Source organism: Cryptomeria japonica, chromosome 7 (assembly GCF_030272615.1).
Source record: "Cryptomeria japonica chromosome 7, Sugi_1.0, whole genome shotgun sequence".
NCBI lineage: Eukaryota > Viridiplantae > Streptophyta > Pinopsida > Cupressales > Cupressaceae > Cryptomeria > Cryptomeria japonica.
The window spans coordinates 211,405,596-211,421,940 of record NC_081411.1 but is presented as its reverse complement, the minus strand read 5'-3'; positions in this window follow the sequence as shown (position 1 = coordinate 211,421,940).

Below are 16,345 nucleotides of genomic sequence, written 5' to 3'. Positions count from 1 at the left end.
ATGCTTGCAACAAAATTGGACATATTGCAAAATTTTGTAGAAGCAAGTCCCCACCGGCAAATAACAAAGGTCCTAGCTTGAAAGGTAAAGAAAAGGTTGAAGAGGTAAAGCAAGAATTCTCAAAGCAATGGATCAAGAAGTCAGATCAGAATGTTGATGGAAATACTCCTCCACTGGTAGAACATAGTAACACTCCACCAGTAGGAGACTCTTCATCTAACTAAAGGAAAATCCTTGGGGGTTTAGCAACAAAATGAAAAACATGCTATTATTCCCTTAGTTGATGGTGAGAAGTTGAAATTACTTCTATACCGACATATAAGCTAAGTTGTGACTCAACTGGCAAGCATTAAATATGGTAGTTGGAGAAAATAACATTATAGAGCAAGTGTTTTGCCTCCTTTTTTATTCACCAAGCATTCAAATCTTCGAGAGCGTGAAAATTCCCGAGCGAAGGCATCCTTAGCAAAGAAGTGAAGTAGTTCATCAAAGCACTCATCCCTAAGGAAGATTGAGGTATTTATAAATATGGCATCCTCCTCCACTCCTATATTTATTGCAAACCCTACTATGATTGAGGTTATTAAACACCCTAGACCTGTATTCAAACTGGTTCCCAAAATTGCAAAGAAAGATGATAGCATAGGTGCATTCTCTCAAATTCCTAAGGGAGTAGTATATGTTGAAGACTCTAGGATATACATACATTATCATATAGAGGAATTAGGTGATGATGAGATCAAAAACATGTATAGTACTATGATTTGTGATAAATCTGGAAAAATCAAGACAAAACACAAGATAGTAGAAACCCTAGGCTTTGTGGATATTCTTAGCATTTCAGATTTTCCTGAGGATATTATAAGAATTGTGCTAAGTAGAGTTGATGGTGAATTCTTCTGGTTGGATTTGATTCATAAAATCATAAAAGAAGCAGTAAAAGCAGTAACAAGGTTACCTTCCACCAGTAGCAGACCTGAAAGAACAAAGAAGGTCTCAAATGACACAGTGATGAAACTAACTGGTGCAACTTTTGACAAAAGGTCTCTAAGGGTAAATGATGTAAAGGACATCAATGTCATATTTATCAGTATGATCTTAGGTTACAAATCTACTCATGCAAATAGGTTGAACTCAGTTTCTAGCCTATGTATCAAAAGTGCATATGATATGGTCAATGATAATTCTAGAATAGATGTGTGTGAATGGCTCAAAGATGAATTGATAGAAAATCTAAAGAAGATTAAGGGAGATAAGAAAGGAACCTTTAGATTTGGAAATTTACTTGTATGTTTAATGCTATACATTACTAAACAAGTACCCTGTATTGGTAGAAGAGATTTTGGCTTTGATATACTGGTAGGAAAGCAACTATTGGATCTATTGAACAATATGGGAGAAAACAAGGAGAAAAACTTAAATGAACATTTTCAAGCATTGAAGACTCGAATGAATAGAATAAGACTGTCACAAGCTATTGTAGATAAATATCAGAAGGAAATTTGCTTTGTAATTAAAAAGGATGAAATCTAGATGGAGGCAGTTGTCCCTAGAACTATCTGGTTAACTGAAATGGGCTATGAGACAGATGATAACTTTATTGAAACTTATGCAAAAGCCCTCCTGAAAGCACCAAAGGAACCCACTGAGAAAGTCTTTAGAAATGCAGAAACAATTGAGAGTGGAATTCAATCTAGGAAAAGGGTTAAGAAGGTTAAAGCCACAGTAAGGAAAGGAACCTGACAGGAAAAATCAATTAAGGAAGATTCTTGAAACAAACTGGTATAAAGGAAAGTGAGTTGGAAGGACTTCAACCAGAAACTCATCTTTCACCGGTTGGAACTTCCTTTGAGAGTGATATACCGATGGTATTCAAAAGGGTTGAAAGGAAAAGAAAACCCTCACCGGAACCCTCACCTACACCCAAGAAAACAAGGAAAAAGCAACACATAGTGAGGCCTCCGGTGAAAAAGATGACTCCTAAGAAGAAGGTAAAACAAGATATTGCTCCACTGGATAAACTCTTAAGTGAAATAACTGAAATGGAAAGTTGAAAAACATTAGCAAACTGTACAACACACTATCTGCTGATGACAAAGAAAGCATAGAGAACAGTGTAATTTCACACTTAGATATATACAAGAAATTTTTGATGGAAATTGTTGATGAAATACCTAGTGATCTGTATAGAAGACTAGAAGCTAGAAGGGTAGCTATTGTTGAGCTGGATAAGAAAATAAAAATTGAAAAACTACTTGCAATGCATCCAGTAAACTCACCTCATGAGATAGACAAACTAATCAGTGAAGCTAACCGAATAGTATTTCTAACTACTCACCGACATGTAGCACTGATGGCAAGTAGAGTGAATGAAGTCTCTGAGGAAACAACAAATGCATGTGATATATTCTCTGTTGAAAAAGAGAAACAAGAAGAATTACTAAGACCCAAGACTATCAGAGTATACCAAAATTACAGGGATAAGGGAAAAGGTAAGGTAGGTGGACCTCCAAGCCTTAAAATAAATGATAATGTGCTCCCACCTCCTCTTTCGGATACTCCACCGGTAGAAACTACATATAGTCAACTGGCCACTAAGAGTATGGAGACTGCACTAGAGGATACGAATCCTAAATCTGAAATTTTGTACAGTGTAAATATAGACATTCAAGAAGTAAATGTTGTAGTTGACAAAGAAACCACTAAGGATAAGAAGGAAGAAGTGACTACTAAGTCATCGGCTGCATATGTTGCGGTTAAGGTTAATGATACTATAAATATAAGAATAGGAAAAACCTACTCAGATAGAGCAAACAACAGAGGACACCACTGGTAAACCATTAGAGGAACTGATAGATAAAACTGGAAAACAATTCAGAGAACCGGCAATGCACAGTACATAGGTACAAACAGAGAAACTGGAAGTGCATACAGAGGCCACACCTGAGAAACCAGCTGTTGAGAGATCAGAAAAACCTTCTGAGACATAGATGGAGAAACCGTAATAGGAACAGGTTGAGACACAAGTTCAGATAGAGATAGTGCCACCGGCTAAAATAGAAAATCCCAAACCTTTACTTATAGAAATGCAAACATGGACTAACCTACTAGAGGTTGAATCAAGCAAGGTGATTAGTACAACTGGTAGCATGTATATTGTGAGAACAGCTAGACAAACATCTGGTACTTCTATAGCAGAATTTTGACCTACAAATGTAACAGAGGTCACAGAGTGTAACGCACAAGCCTATAAGGCTATTGCTGACACCATTCCTATTCTTAAATTGATAGCACCAAAGTGCATTGTGGATAATGAGGATTCCTTAGGTCAACTAGACACATTGTCTAAGTTCATCACCGGTAACATATTGACTGTTGATCAAATAAATGAGGACATATTTAAGGAGAGAATGATTAAGGAAAAAGAGAAATTCTTTGAGGAAATTGTAAAGAAGAACAAGGAGAAAATGGACACCTTATTACTGGAACTTGGAGAGATAATTTTTTATTTCAAGAAACTGTATAGAGACACTTGTAAAACAAATATTCTAACAGAAGATCTAGACAAGGAAATCAACAAAGCACAAGATGAGATTAACAATATTGCTAACAATCTGATAGGTACATCAGATTCTTTTTTGGAGATAAAAAAGAAAATTGTAGATCTAGAAGAGAAAATTAAGAAGTTAGAGAAGGACAAAGAGAGAATAAAGGATAAGGCAAAGAGCTTAAAATGTCAACTTGGTCCTAAACTAGATTACCTCATTTCTTTGAGAAAAGAGATTTTTGAGGCTCTAGTTCTTGGACTTAAGACACCAGAAGAGAAAATGCACATACTCACCAGTACAGTCCAGAGAACACGAGGCATTAAAGGATAGCAAAATATTCACGGGCAGTTTAAATTTGGTTTTGACAGATATTTTTCAGATTGTAATCCACCGGTTACAAGAATCTAGGCAGGAATCCACTGACAGTGAATGACAACCTTTGTCATTGATGTCAAAGGGGGAATAGTGAGATGAGAAAAATGATCAGAATAAGACATCATCAGCTCAAGAGGAGCATACATTTTTGGGCACACAGTTTTGGTAAGACAATCTTGGCAGACCATTTTTGGACACTTTTTTATTTTTCTAATGAGTGTTGCCATCAATACCAAAGGGGGATATTGTTGGCAAATGCACACTCCAATGAGAAATTGTAGGTGATTGAAGGTATTGTCATTGATGGCAACCTTACAATCATGTGATATCGATAGACACCAGCACAGACAAACTCTACACCGGCATACAGAACACTGGCACTGACAAGGAAGATTACCGACACCTTGGGCAACAACAATTTTGTATAAACATATTTTGTAATTAATTGTAAAATCTTTTTGTAAGCCGACTTGGTAGATTGTAATATGGATCATATATGTATGAGATCATTGTAGATCATTTAGGATATGATATGATGCGAAATATGAATTTAGAAGGTAGTAGACCTAATATGTGAAATATTGGTTAAGGGTTTATGTATGTAGTAGAGCTTAAACCGGTACTGAATCTGGCATAGCAGATGCTAATCTGAAGTAGTAAAAGACATTGGATTTGAATAATCCATTTTTGTAAGTTAGTGTGACTTCCTTTGTAACTGAACAATGAGCTCTAGGCACTTGGCCTTCCTACATGTGTAGGCCCCTATTGTAAGCAGTAATATTCTCTTATTGGCCAGTAAGTGAATATTGTGGGTCACAAATCCCACTGAGGTTTTTCCCACACCAGGTTTCCTTGTTAAAATATTGTGTTATGGTGTTCTTTTCATGTTGTGGTTGTTATTCTTATTTGCTGCATTATTTCTAGTTTACTGATACATAGTTTTAATATGCTTTTCATGTTATAAGCTAAGAAAATTATTATACCAGTCAGACACTAATTCACGCCCCCCCTCTCAATATCTTTGGGAATCCCAACAATTTATTGAAGTATGGCAACTATGACCTTCCTGACACCTTCTTAATTATCCATCACTTCCGCATAGGCAATTCGCTTTTCTAAAGAACTCTAGAAGTAAGCCTCTTCAATAACTGTTTGTAGTTTGGTCACTGCCAACTCTAAAGGAAGTGCTACTTGAGCGACAACACCATAGACTAGTTCAAATGGAGACATCCCAATTTCCCTCTTTGGCAATGTACGATCAGCCCAAAGAGCTTCATACAGTTTCTTATGCCAATCTTTAAAATTCTCACTCACTAATTTTTTCATGAAATTAATGAGGGTTTTGTTACTAGATTCAGCCTACCGTTTCCCTGAGAATAATAATCCGATGAGTGAGAAAAAGAGATTCCATGATCAAAGAAAAACAAAGAAATTTCAATAGAGGAGAAATTGGTAGCGTTGTCTGCTACAATTTTTAATGGGACTCCAAATCGAACTAAGATGTTCTCCTTTAGAAAATTACAAACAATCTCTGAGGTTGTCTTTCGTACCAGAATGGCCTCAACCCACTTAGTAAAATAGTCTGTGGCTATTAGAATATGAGTGTGACTGACATAAGAGGTTGGTGTTAAGGGACCAATAAAATCCAGACCCCATTGCTTGAAAGGTTCATCCACAACCACGAGTCGAAGTGGTAATGCTGCGAGCTATGATTTACTGGCGAACAATTTACATTTTTCACACCTGGACACCCATGCATGTGTGTCCCTGAACATTCCTGGCCAATAATAACAGTTCCTCAAGATCTTGTAAGTCGTTACTGTTGAAGATAAATGCCCCCCATAGGCTTCATTGTGGAATGTTTTATCGATTTATCGACACATCTTAAGAAGGTTCCATCCAATCCCCTTTTATATAGTACATTATTAAACATAACGTACTTAGTAGCTTTCAGTCTCAGGTTCCTCTTCTCCTTCGCAGAAAGGTGTTCTGGGAAATCTCCATATGTCAAGCAATAAGTTACATCTGCAAATTGGGAACCTCGTAGAGAAACAAATAGAACTAAAGAAAATTCCTCTGTCACTTCCTCCTTACTTTCAGCAATCAGCTTGCACAAACCTTGCCCCCTTACAAATTTTGTGGGTCTAATTTCTAAATTGAACTCCTAAATTTTTGATACCCAAGAAGCTCTTTCATTCATCCCTATGTCTTGTTGTGTTAGAATACTCTTTAATACCAAATGAGGCACATAAACCACAACATGAGAATGGAGAATATAATACCTGAACTGTTTCATCACCTTCATGACCGCATATGCTTGCTTTTCCATTATTGAATATTTAAATTCATGCTTTTTAGGGGTATGCTCATGAATGATATAGGGACCTCATCATTATCATCATTCTTCTATAACAAAATCCCTGACATAGTGTGCTCTGAGGAATAGCAGTAGATGACAAAATCCTTATTGAAATCAGGATTAACCAAGATAGGTGCTTGATTAATAGCATATTTTATTGAGGCGAACACTTTCTTCCCTTCATCGCTCCATTTGAAAGATTGTTTTTCACTCATCAAATTCACAATATATCTGGTAGTCTCAGCAAAGTTAGGGATGAACCTCCAAAGAAAATTCACCTACCTGAAGAAGGATCTAACAACATTCCTACTTGACAACAAAGTTAGTTGTTGAATTGCTCTTACCCTTTCAGGATCTATTTTCACCCCTTCTTTAGAAAAAATATGACCGAGGAACTTACCCTATGTGAATCCAAACACTGATTTCTTGGGGTTCAAAGATACCCCATGCTTGGGACACCTCTACAACACTTGCCTTAGGTCTCGAAGGTGGTATTTTCTTATTTTTGAGAACACTGTCAAATCTTCCAGATATACAACAATGATCTTATCCTTTAAGTGGCCAAAAGACAAATCCATAGCCCGCTGAAATGTTGCTCCTGCATTAATCAAATTGAAGGGCATCCAGTTATATACAAATGTACCCTAGGGAGTAATAAAAGATGTTTTGTATTGATCAACCTCCTGAATGCTAATTTGATTATATCCCAAAAATCCATCAAGCATGGACATCATCTCCAACCTTGAGACAGTTTGCAGAATGTGATCCATGGCTAGTAAGGGATATTTGTCTTTTAAGATAGCTTGGTTAAGATTTCTGAAGTTTATGCAAATCCTTATTTCCCCATTTTTCTTTTTGATTGGTACTATATTTTCTATCCATGTAGAATGATGGATAGGATATATAATCCTGGATTTTAACATCTTATCCACTTCTTGGATATATCCTATGCCACTTTTGGATTGAAGTTTCTAAGCTTTTTTTGGAAAGGGCTTGCTCCGGGCTTCAAAGGAATCTGGTGCTGAAACTTTCCTTCTCTAAAATTCTTAAGATCATCATAACACCAGGAAAACACATCCTTGAACTTCACTAGGAGGCTAATGAACCTCTCCTTTTTTGTTGGTTTACAACACTTTCCCAGATTAATATATTTAGGTTCTTTCTTAGTACCAATGTTGACCTTTTTAGAACCTCCACTATCCTGGGCCTCTCGCGACTTGTCATATTTTTTATTTTTGTAGGCATCATTACGGTCAAACAGATGCTCCAAAGAAACTAGTCCTTTAGGAATCTTGTTTCCTTTCAACTGCTTGATCCCATTAGGCAACTCCTTAGCTCGTTTTGGCAAAAATTCTTTGCACTCTGCAACAAAACCTTCAAAATACATGGTAGAAAACATATCTAAACCTTGCATAAAATTATTTGTTTATTTATCACTCTCAAATAGCTGCGATGAGTCAGAGTTATCTGGGACACTGGGTTGATACACCAACTCTACCCTGTAAATTTCTTAAACAAATTCAGGATGTGGGACAAGAAATGAAGCTAAGACAGCTAACAAATCTGCTTTTGAGTTCAATTCCTTGGGTATTGTTGGCATATGCACACTCCAATGAGACATTATATGTGATTGAAGGTTTTGTCATTGATGGAAACCTTGTAATCCTATGGCACCGGCAAAGACATTATACTGGCATCAGCAGATCACACTCTACACCGGCACTCAGGACACCAACACCGACATAGAAGAAAGGAAGTATACTGGCACAAAGGCCGACAGGATTTTTGTTATATAATATTTTTTTTATTATTGTAAGATGACTTGGCAAATTGTAAAATGACTCTTATATATAAAAGAGATCATTGTAGACATTTTACAATGTAAAAAAAAAGAATGTGAAGTAGAAACATTAAGGAAAATATTAGGTAGACCTAATGTGCGAAATATAGGTCAAAGGGTATATGTAAAGAACAGAGCAGGAACCGGTACTGAATCTGGCATTGAAGATGCTATTGTAAAGCAGTACAAGATATTGGATTTGTATAATCCTTATTGTAAGTCAGTGAGACTTCCCATTGAGCAGTGAGCTCTAGGCAATTGGCCTTCCTGCATGTCCAGGCCCCTATTGTAAGTAATATTCTCTTATTGGCCAGTGAGTGAATATTGTGGGTCACAAATCCCACTAAGGTTTTTCCCACACTGGGTTTCCTCATTAACATCTTGTGTTATGGTTTACTTTTCATGTGGATGTACTTGATTCTATTTATTGCATTATTTCTTACATATTGGTACACTGTTATATTATGTTATGCATGTTTTAAGTTAAGAAATTCTAATCACCGGTCAGATACTGATTCACCCCCCCTCTCAATATCTGTGGGACCCCTAACAATTGGTATCAGAGCTTGGTCCTCTATTTTTAGAATCCTAATAGCTTGAGGAAGATCTTGACACCGGTAAAGATGGAAAATCTGATGAAGCAACTTGAAGGAGCTCTTATAGACTATGATGCAGAGAAATTGAAAAATATCAAACTAGAAGATGATTTAAGGGTAGCTCAGGATATCTTTCAGGCACTTCAAGAAAATTTTACTATTGCAAGAAATAAGAGAAGAGAACTTTGTGAAAAATTGCAAAATGAGAATGATGAAAAGGAATCACTTAATGATATGATAAGCAAGTTGAAACAAGAGATCATGACAACAAAAAATGAAATGCAGGATATGACTATGAGATTTTGCAAAGAGATTGAGGATAGGAAGAAGAATGAAGAACAAATGACCAGAAGACTAAGTGATGTAGCAAATGAGAATACAAGACTTAGCTATGAAAATGACATGTTGAAGACAGATCTGATGCATACTCAGAATGACTCAAATGAATTGATGAGACAAAAAGAAATCTTGGAAAGAGAACTAGAAATTGCAAATCAACACAAAGAAAAATTCAAGAAAAGCTCAGAGGAACTTGGCACCTTGCTGAAGAATCAAAAACCTAAAGGTGACACTTCTATAGAATTGTCTTTGAAGTTGGTGAAAGCTCAGGTACTACAAATACTCAGGATCACAGCAAACCGGTAAGACAACCTAATGCTTATAAATTCAAAGGAAAATTCTTTAACTGTAATAAGTATGGTCATAGAGCAAATGAATGTAGATCTAGAAATTATCAGAATATCAACACACCCACCGGTCAATGCTCTAAATGCAACAAATTAGGTCACAACTTTGAAAACTACAAAATGAATGTGAGATGTTATGTTTGTGGAAGATTTGGACATTTATCTAATCAATGCAGAACACAAAACGGCATAGGTTATGGGAAAGCTATTCAGAAAAATAATGTAACTTGTTATGCATGTAACAAGATTGGGCATATTGCTAAATTTTGTAGAAGTAAAGGAACACCGGTAGACAACAAAAGTGCTAGCTTGAAAGGTAAAGAAAAAGTTGAAGAGGTTAAGCAATAATTCTCAAAACAATGGATTAGAAAAGCTGATCTAAATATTGGGAATACTCCTCCATCGATAGAACAAACCAATGCTTCACCAGAAGGGCAGAGTGATGCTTCACCGGAAGGACAGAGCAGTGCTCCACCGATAGGAAGTTCTTCATCTAATTGAAGAAAATTTCTTTGAGGGTTTGGCAATCTAATGACACATGTGCTATTATTCCCTCGGTTAAGATAAGAAGTTGAAAATTACCTATTACCAGCAAACAATATTAAGTAAATACTTAACCGGCATGCAATTAATGTGGTAGATGGCGACAAGACATTATAAAAGTAAGGTTTTGGCTCCATTTCATTTCATCGAGATTTCAAATTTTTGAAGAGTGTGAAGACTCCAAGCTAAGGCTTTTCGAGCAAGAAGCAAGCACACTTCAAGCAATCATCCATCCAAGGTAGTAAAAGGTATTTAATCAAGGCATCCACCACTGCAATTGAATACATAGCAAACCCTACTATTGTTGAAGTAATAAAAAGACCTAGGCCCATATTTTAGTTAGTTCCCAAGATAGCAAAGAAGGATGAAACCTTAGGTGCTTTTTCTCAAATTCCTAAGGGAGTTGTATATGTTGAAGACCCCAGAATGTACATCCACTGCAACATTGAAGAGTTAGGAGATGAGGAAATTAAAACCATGTATAAAACCATGAGATGTGATAATACCAGCAAAGTTAAAGATGAACATAAAATCATTGAGACCCTAGGATTTACAGAGATCCTTAGCATTCCTGAATTTCCAAAAGGTGTGATTAGGATAGTTTTAAGTAGGGTAAATGGAGAATTTTTTTGGTTAGATACAAATAAGATCACCAAGGAAGCTGTGAAAGCTGTCACATGGTTACCGACCACCGGTAAAAGACCAGATAAAACCAAGAAGGTCTCCAATGACCTAGTTATAAACCTAACTGGTGCAACATTTGACAAGAGGTCTCTAAGGGTTAATGATGTAAAAGATATCAATGTGAGATTCATTAGTATGATATTAGGGTATAAAGCTACTCATGCTAATAGACTTAATTTAGTTTCAAGCTTATGCATTAAGAGTGCTTATGATATGGTAACAGATAATGCAAAAATTGACATGTGTGAATGGTTGGAGGATGAATTAATTGACAATCTTGGAAAGATCAAGAAGCACAAGAAAGGAACTTTCAGATTTGGAAATTTGTTGGTATGCCTAATGCTACACATAACAAAATAGGTTCCCGATATAGGTTACAAAGAACTTGGATATGACATACTGGTAGGCAAACAACTGACTGAACTATTCATTACCATGGGTGAGAACAAGGAAAACAATATTAATGACTTCTTTCAAGCATTAAAAGCTAAAATGAAGAAAAGAGTAAGGTTATCATAGAAGATTGTAGACAAATACGAAGATGATATATGCTTTGTCATCAAGAAAGATGAAATCTGGATGGAAGCGGTCATCCCAAGGATAGTTTGGGTAACTGAGATGGGCTATGAAATAGATGATCACATAGTTGAAACATATGCTAAAGCACTTCTGGAAGCCCCCAGAGAACCAAAAGAAGAAGTATTTGGTAGTGCTAAAACCATTGAAAGCCAAATACAATCAAAGGAAAGGGTGAAAAAGGTTGAGGCAGTTGTAAGGAAAGGGTCCAGACAAGCAAAAGCCATTAAGGAAGATGTATTGAAGAAAACCGGCATAACAAAGGATGAGTTAGCAGCTCCACAGCCTAAAACTCACCTATCATCAGTAGGTACTTCTTCAGGAAGTGACATGCCTACAACTTTTAAAAGAGTTGTAAGGAAAAGAGATCCCTCACTGACAACCACATCTTCACCTAGGAGGACAAGGCAAAAGCAACAAACGGTGAGATCTCCGGTTGGAAAGACCACACCAAAGAAGAAACTAACACCCAAGAAGAAGAAAAGGACAAACAAAGACTTGGCCCCTCTTGATATATTACTGAATGAAATCATAGAAGAAGGTAAACTGAAAAATATAGAGAAAATTTATGACACTCTAATAGCTGATGAGAAAGAACAAGTTGAAAATAGTGTTATATTGCACATGGATATGTACAAGAAATTTTTGATGGAAGTAGTTAATGAAATTCCTGATGAATTATTCAAAATACTAGAGGCAAGAAGACAGGTAGTGATAGAATTGGATAAGAAAATAAAAATTGAGAAATTACTTGCTGTATATCCAGTAAACTCTCCACAAGAAATTGATGATCTGATTGCAAAGGCCAACTGGTCAGTATTCTCTACTGCACACCGACATATTTCACTAATGGCAGGAAGAGTTAATGAAGTGATAGAGGAAACAGAAGATGGATGGGATATATTCCTGGTTGAGAAAGAAAAACAAGAAGAGTATAGGAACCCTAAACCTATAAAGGTATATCAGAAAGATAGAGACAAGGGGAAAGGTAAAGTTGGTGGACCACCAAGTATCAAGGTTAGAGACAACTTACCCCCACCTTCTTTAAATACTCCACCGATAAAAATAACAACTACTGAAGATCAACAGATAGCTGAGAGTATGGATATAGAGGATAATAATCCTAATTCTGAAGTCCTATATACTATGAATGTTGATACTCAGAAGATCAACATAGTAGTAGACAAAGATACAACTGTTAAGTTAGATATGGCTAGTGAGCCTCTGGTAGCAGGAGAAACAGATAAATTGGTAGAAGATAAAGAGAAAAAGGTAGAGATTGAGACATAGACTGAGGCAATGCAACATATTGAGAAACAAATAGAGCTAAAGGCTCCAAAACAACAACAACCAGAGCAGGTACATAAGGAAACAGTGCCACCGGCAACTAGTGAAGTAGGAAAACCAGTGCTTAAAGAAGTGCAAACACAAACAGACCTACCAGAGGTCAATACAAGCTTGATTACTTCCATCGGTACTCAGATTGTTGGATCATCATCACAATATAAATCAACAAATGTGACTGAGGTGTTATTAGATTCTATCAAGAAAATAACCGACTGCAGCTCACAAGCTTACAAAGCAATTGATGATTCCATACCAATTTTGAAGGAAATTTCTCCCAACTGTAATATAGATAATAAAGATTCTTTAGGACAATTGGATACATTGTGTAAATATATCTCAGAAAAAATTGAGAAAATAAAGGAAGACTCAGTGAAGGATAAGGTAGAAATTGAAAAACAGAAATTCTTTGATGAGGAAATAAAGAAGTGTAATAGAGATTTTGACACACTTCTACCAGAACTATGTAATTTGTTGAAAGAATACAAAAATCTGTATAAAGATAAATGTAAAATAAACTTTTTGATTCTAGATATTGACAAGAAAATGAGCAAGGTATAGGATGAGATAAATAAACTTGCAGACAACTTTGTCAACTCACCTAATACACTATCAGTTTTTGAAGAGAAAATAACAAATTTTGAGGAAGAACTACTCAAATTGGAAAGAGAGAAAGAAAGAATAATAAATAAGGAAAAACATTTAAGATCTAAACTAAGTCCAAGATTGAACTATCTAGCATCTCTGTGGAAGGAAATTTCTGAGGCATTAATACAGGGAAGCAAAACACCGGCAGAGCATTTGCAGCATCTCACCGGTACAGTGAAGAGAACAAAGACAACAATTAAGGATAGAAAGAAGTTTATGGATAGTATAAACTTGATTTTGGGAGACCTTTTTCAAATTATAACTACCCAGCTACAAGGTTGAAACCACAAACTCTACTGACATCTTGACAACCTTTGTCATTGATGCCAAAGGGGGAGTAGTGGGATGAGAAAATTCAAATCATAGGAATTATATGCTCAAGGGGAGCACACACATTTTTGGTAACATTTTTAGACTACACATTTTTGGATACTTTTTGAAATTTCTCATGAGTGTTTCCATCAATGCCAAAGGGGGAGATTGTTGGCATATGCACACTCCAATGAGACATTATATGTGATTTAAGGTTTTGTCATTGATGGAAACCTTGCAATCCTATGGCACCAGAAAAGACATTATACTGGCATGAACAGATCACACTCTACACTGACACTTAGGACACCAGCACCGACACAGAAGAAAGGAAGTATACTGGCACAAAGGCCGACAGGATTTTTTTTATATAATATTTTGTTTATTATTGTAAGCTGACTTGGCAAATTGTAAAATGACTCTTATATAAAAGAGATCATTGTAGACATTTTGCAATGTAAAAAAAAAGAATGTGAAGTAGAAACATTAAGGAAAATATTAGGCATACCTAATGTGTGAAATATAGGTCAAAGGGTATATGTAAAGAATAGAGTAGGAACCGGTAGTGAATCTAGCATTGAAGATGCTATTGTAAAGAAGTACAAGATATTGGATTTGTATAATCCTTATTGTAAGTCAGTGAGACTTCCCACTGAGCAGTGAGCTCTGGGCAGTTGGCCTTCCTGCATGTGCAGGCCCCTATTGTAAGTAATATTCTCTTATTGGCCAGTGAGTGAATATTGTGGGTCACAAATCCCACCGAGGTTTTTCTCACACCAGGTTTCCTCATTAACATCTTGTGTTATGGTGTACTTTTCATGTGGATGTACTTGATTATGTTTATTGTATTATTTCTTACATACCGGTACACTGTTATATTATGTTCTGCATGCTTTAAGTTAAGAAATTCTAATCACCGGTCAGATACTAATTCACCCCCCCTCTCAGTATCTGTGGGACCCCTAATAGGTATTGCTTCAATGGAGAATGCATTGAAACCTTCAATTTCATCCTAGACTCTATTTTGATAGTGCTTCAACCCTTAATTTTTAAACTAAACAACCCCTTGGCCTACTTTACAATAAGTTTAGCATCTCCTTTAACCCATAGGAGCTTCACTCCCAATCTCTTAGCTTCAGCTAAGCCTAACAACAAGGCCTCATACTCAGCCATATTGTTGGTATTTTTGAACTCTAGCTTGAAGGAAAAAGGAATAGGGTTGCTAGAAGGTGGTATTAACACTACCCCTACATCAAAACCTGACGTTGCACAACTACCATCAAACTCCATTAGCCATAGGATTTCTTTTCCCTCATTTTGAGATGAATTCCCCCCATCTCACTATTAGACAAAATCATGTAATTCCCAAATTTACAATCATGATACAAAATATAAGCCCTAGGGTCATCAAATGGGAAAACAGTGAGTTTGGAATTTGGTTCAAGTTGCAGGATGACTCGCTACTTCCCAATTGGAATTGTGGTTCGAGACCAATCCATTTTCATTTCACCACCTAAGTCCCTACAAAAAGTATGACTTAACAACATGCCATCAAAATCGTCAACTTGATCCTTTTATCTGAGTGGGAGGCAAGAACTACTTGAGCATCCTTAATTTGGCCTAGCAAAGGAATTTGTTTTGAATCCATAGAATAGCATCTGCCAAACATTTTGGTCAAGGATAACCCTAATGCTTTGGCTACAACAAAGGGCATTATATTATCAGATGCACCTGAATCTATAATACAATTATTCAACCTATGACCATTTATGAATAATGATATATAAAAGGGCTTTGGTTTCGACTCAGGAAGGGGTACAAAATCATTCATTTGAAAAGTACTTATTTTAGGTATCTTTTCACAAACTGAGGGATGAACCAACTCATTGCTATGTGAGGGCAATATGGCATTTACTGACTGCTGCATTACATTAGTCTGTTGTGCATTATTTCCTTTCACAAATTGTACAAGTCTATCTAGCTCTTTAGGATTCAGCTTTAGGTACTCAACAGGTGTGATTCGAATTTGAGAAGATTTGCAAAATTCTATTATATCAAATGAACTTTCTTTTTCAACAGGCTTTAAAAATATGGGTTCTTGCAATTTTTTATCATTATTATGCAATTTTGAATCAATTCCTTTACCTTTGAAGGCCATTGCAGATGATGAAGAAGACATTTGGGGTTTCACATTTTGTTGATTTCTTGTGAGCACAACACATGTAGGATCCTCTAAAGTAACCAAAATATCACTGCCTCTTTCTGAATCTGACTCGTACTCAAGAAAATCAATTTCAAATTCGCCAGGTTGCTTTGAAGATTCTTCTTCACCCCACTTATTTGAGGTATCTTTGAAATTCATCAAGTGTGCATACTATACCATCTCAGGACAAGAACTGCCATCATGTTCTTTAGTAAGGTGAAATACACACATATTCCCTTTAGCGGGAGGTGCTTCAATTGTTAATCTTTGTTGAGTAGGGGGTAATTGCATGGTCTTATTCCCATATCCCAAAGACTGGTTCACATTTCTTTTAGGTATATCTTGGTAGGGAGGTTGGTATGATGTACTGGCTTTGGGAAACTATCTTTTAAGGGTAATCACATCATTCATTAACCACTGGATGATAGGATCAGAAGAAGAGGTTGAAGGTTAAGCATTAGGTGTCTTTACGTCCCTTTTCTATTTGCCTGCTGTGATTAAATCATCTTCTAATTCAACCGCAAGGGTTTTGGTAGCATTTAAATCTGCAACTCTTTGCCAATGGATTAGGAAACCTATTTCGGAAGGCAGAGAATTAATAAAGAAACACTTAAGATTGTCATCTGAGGGC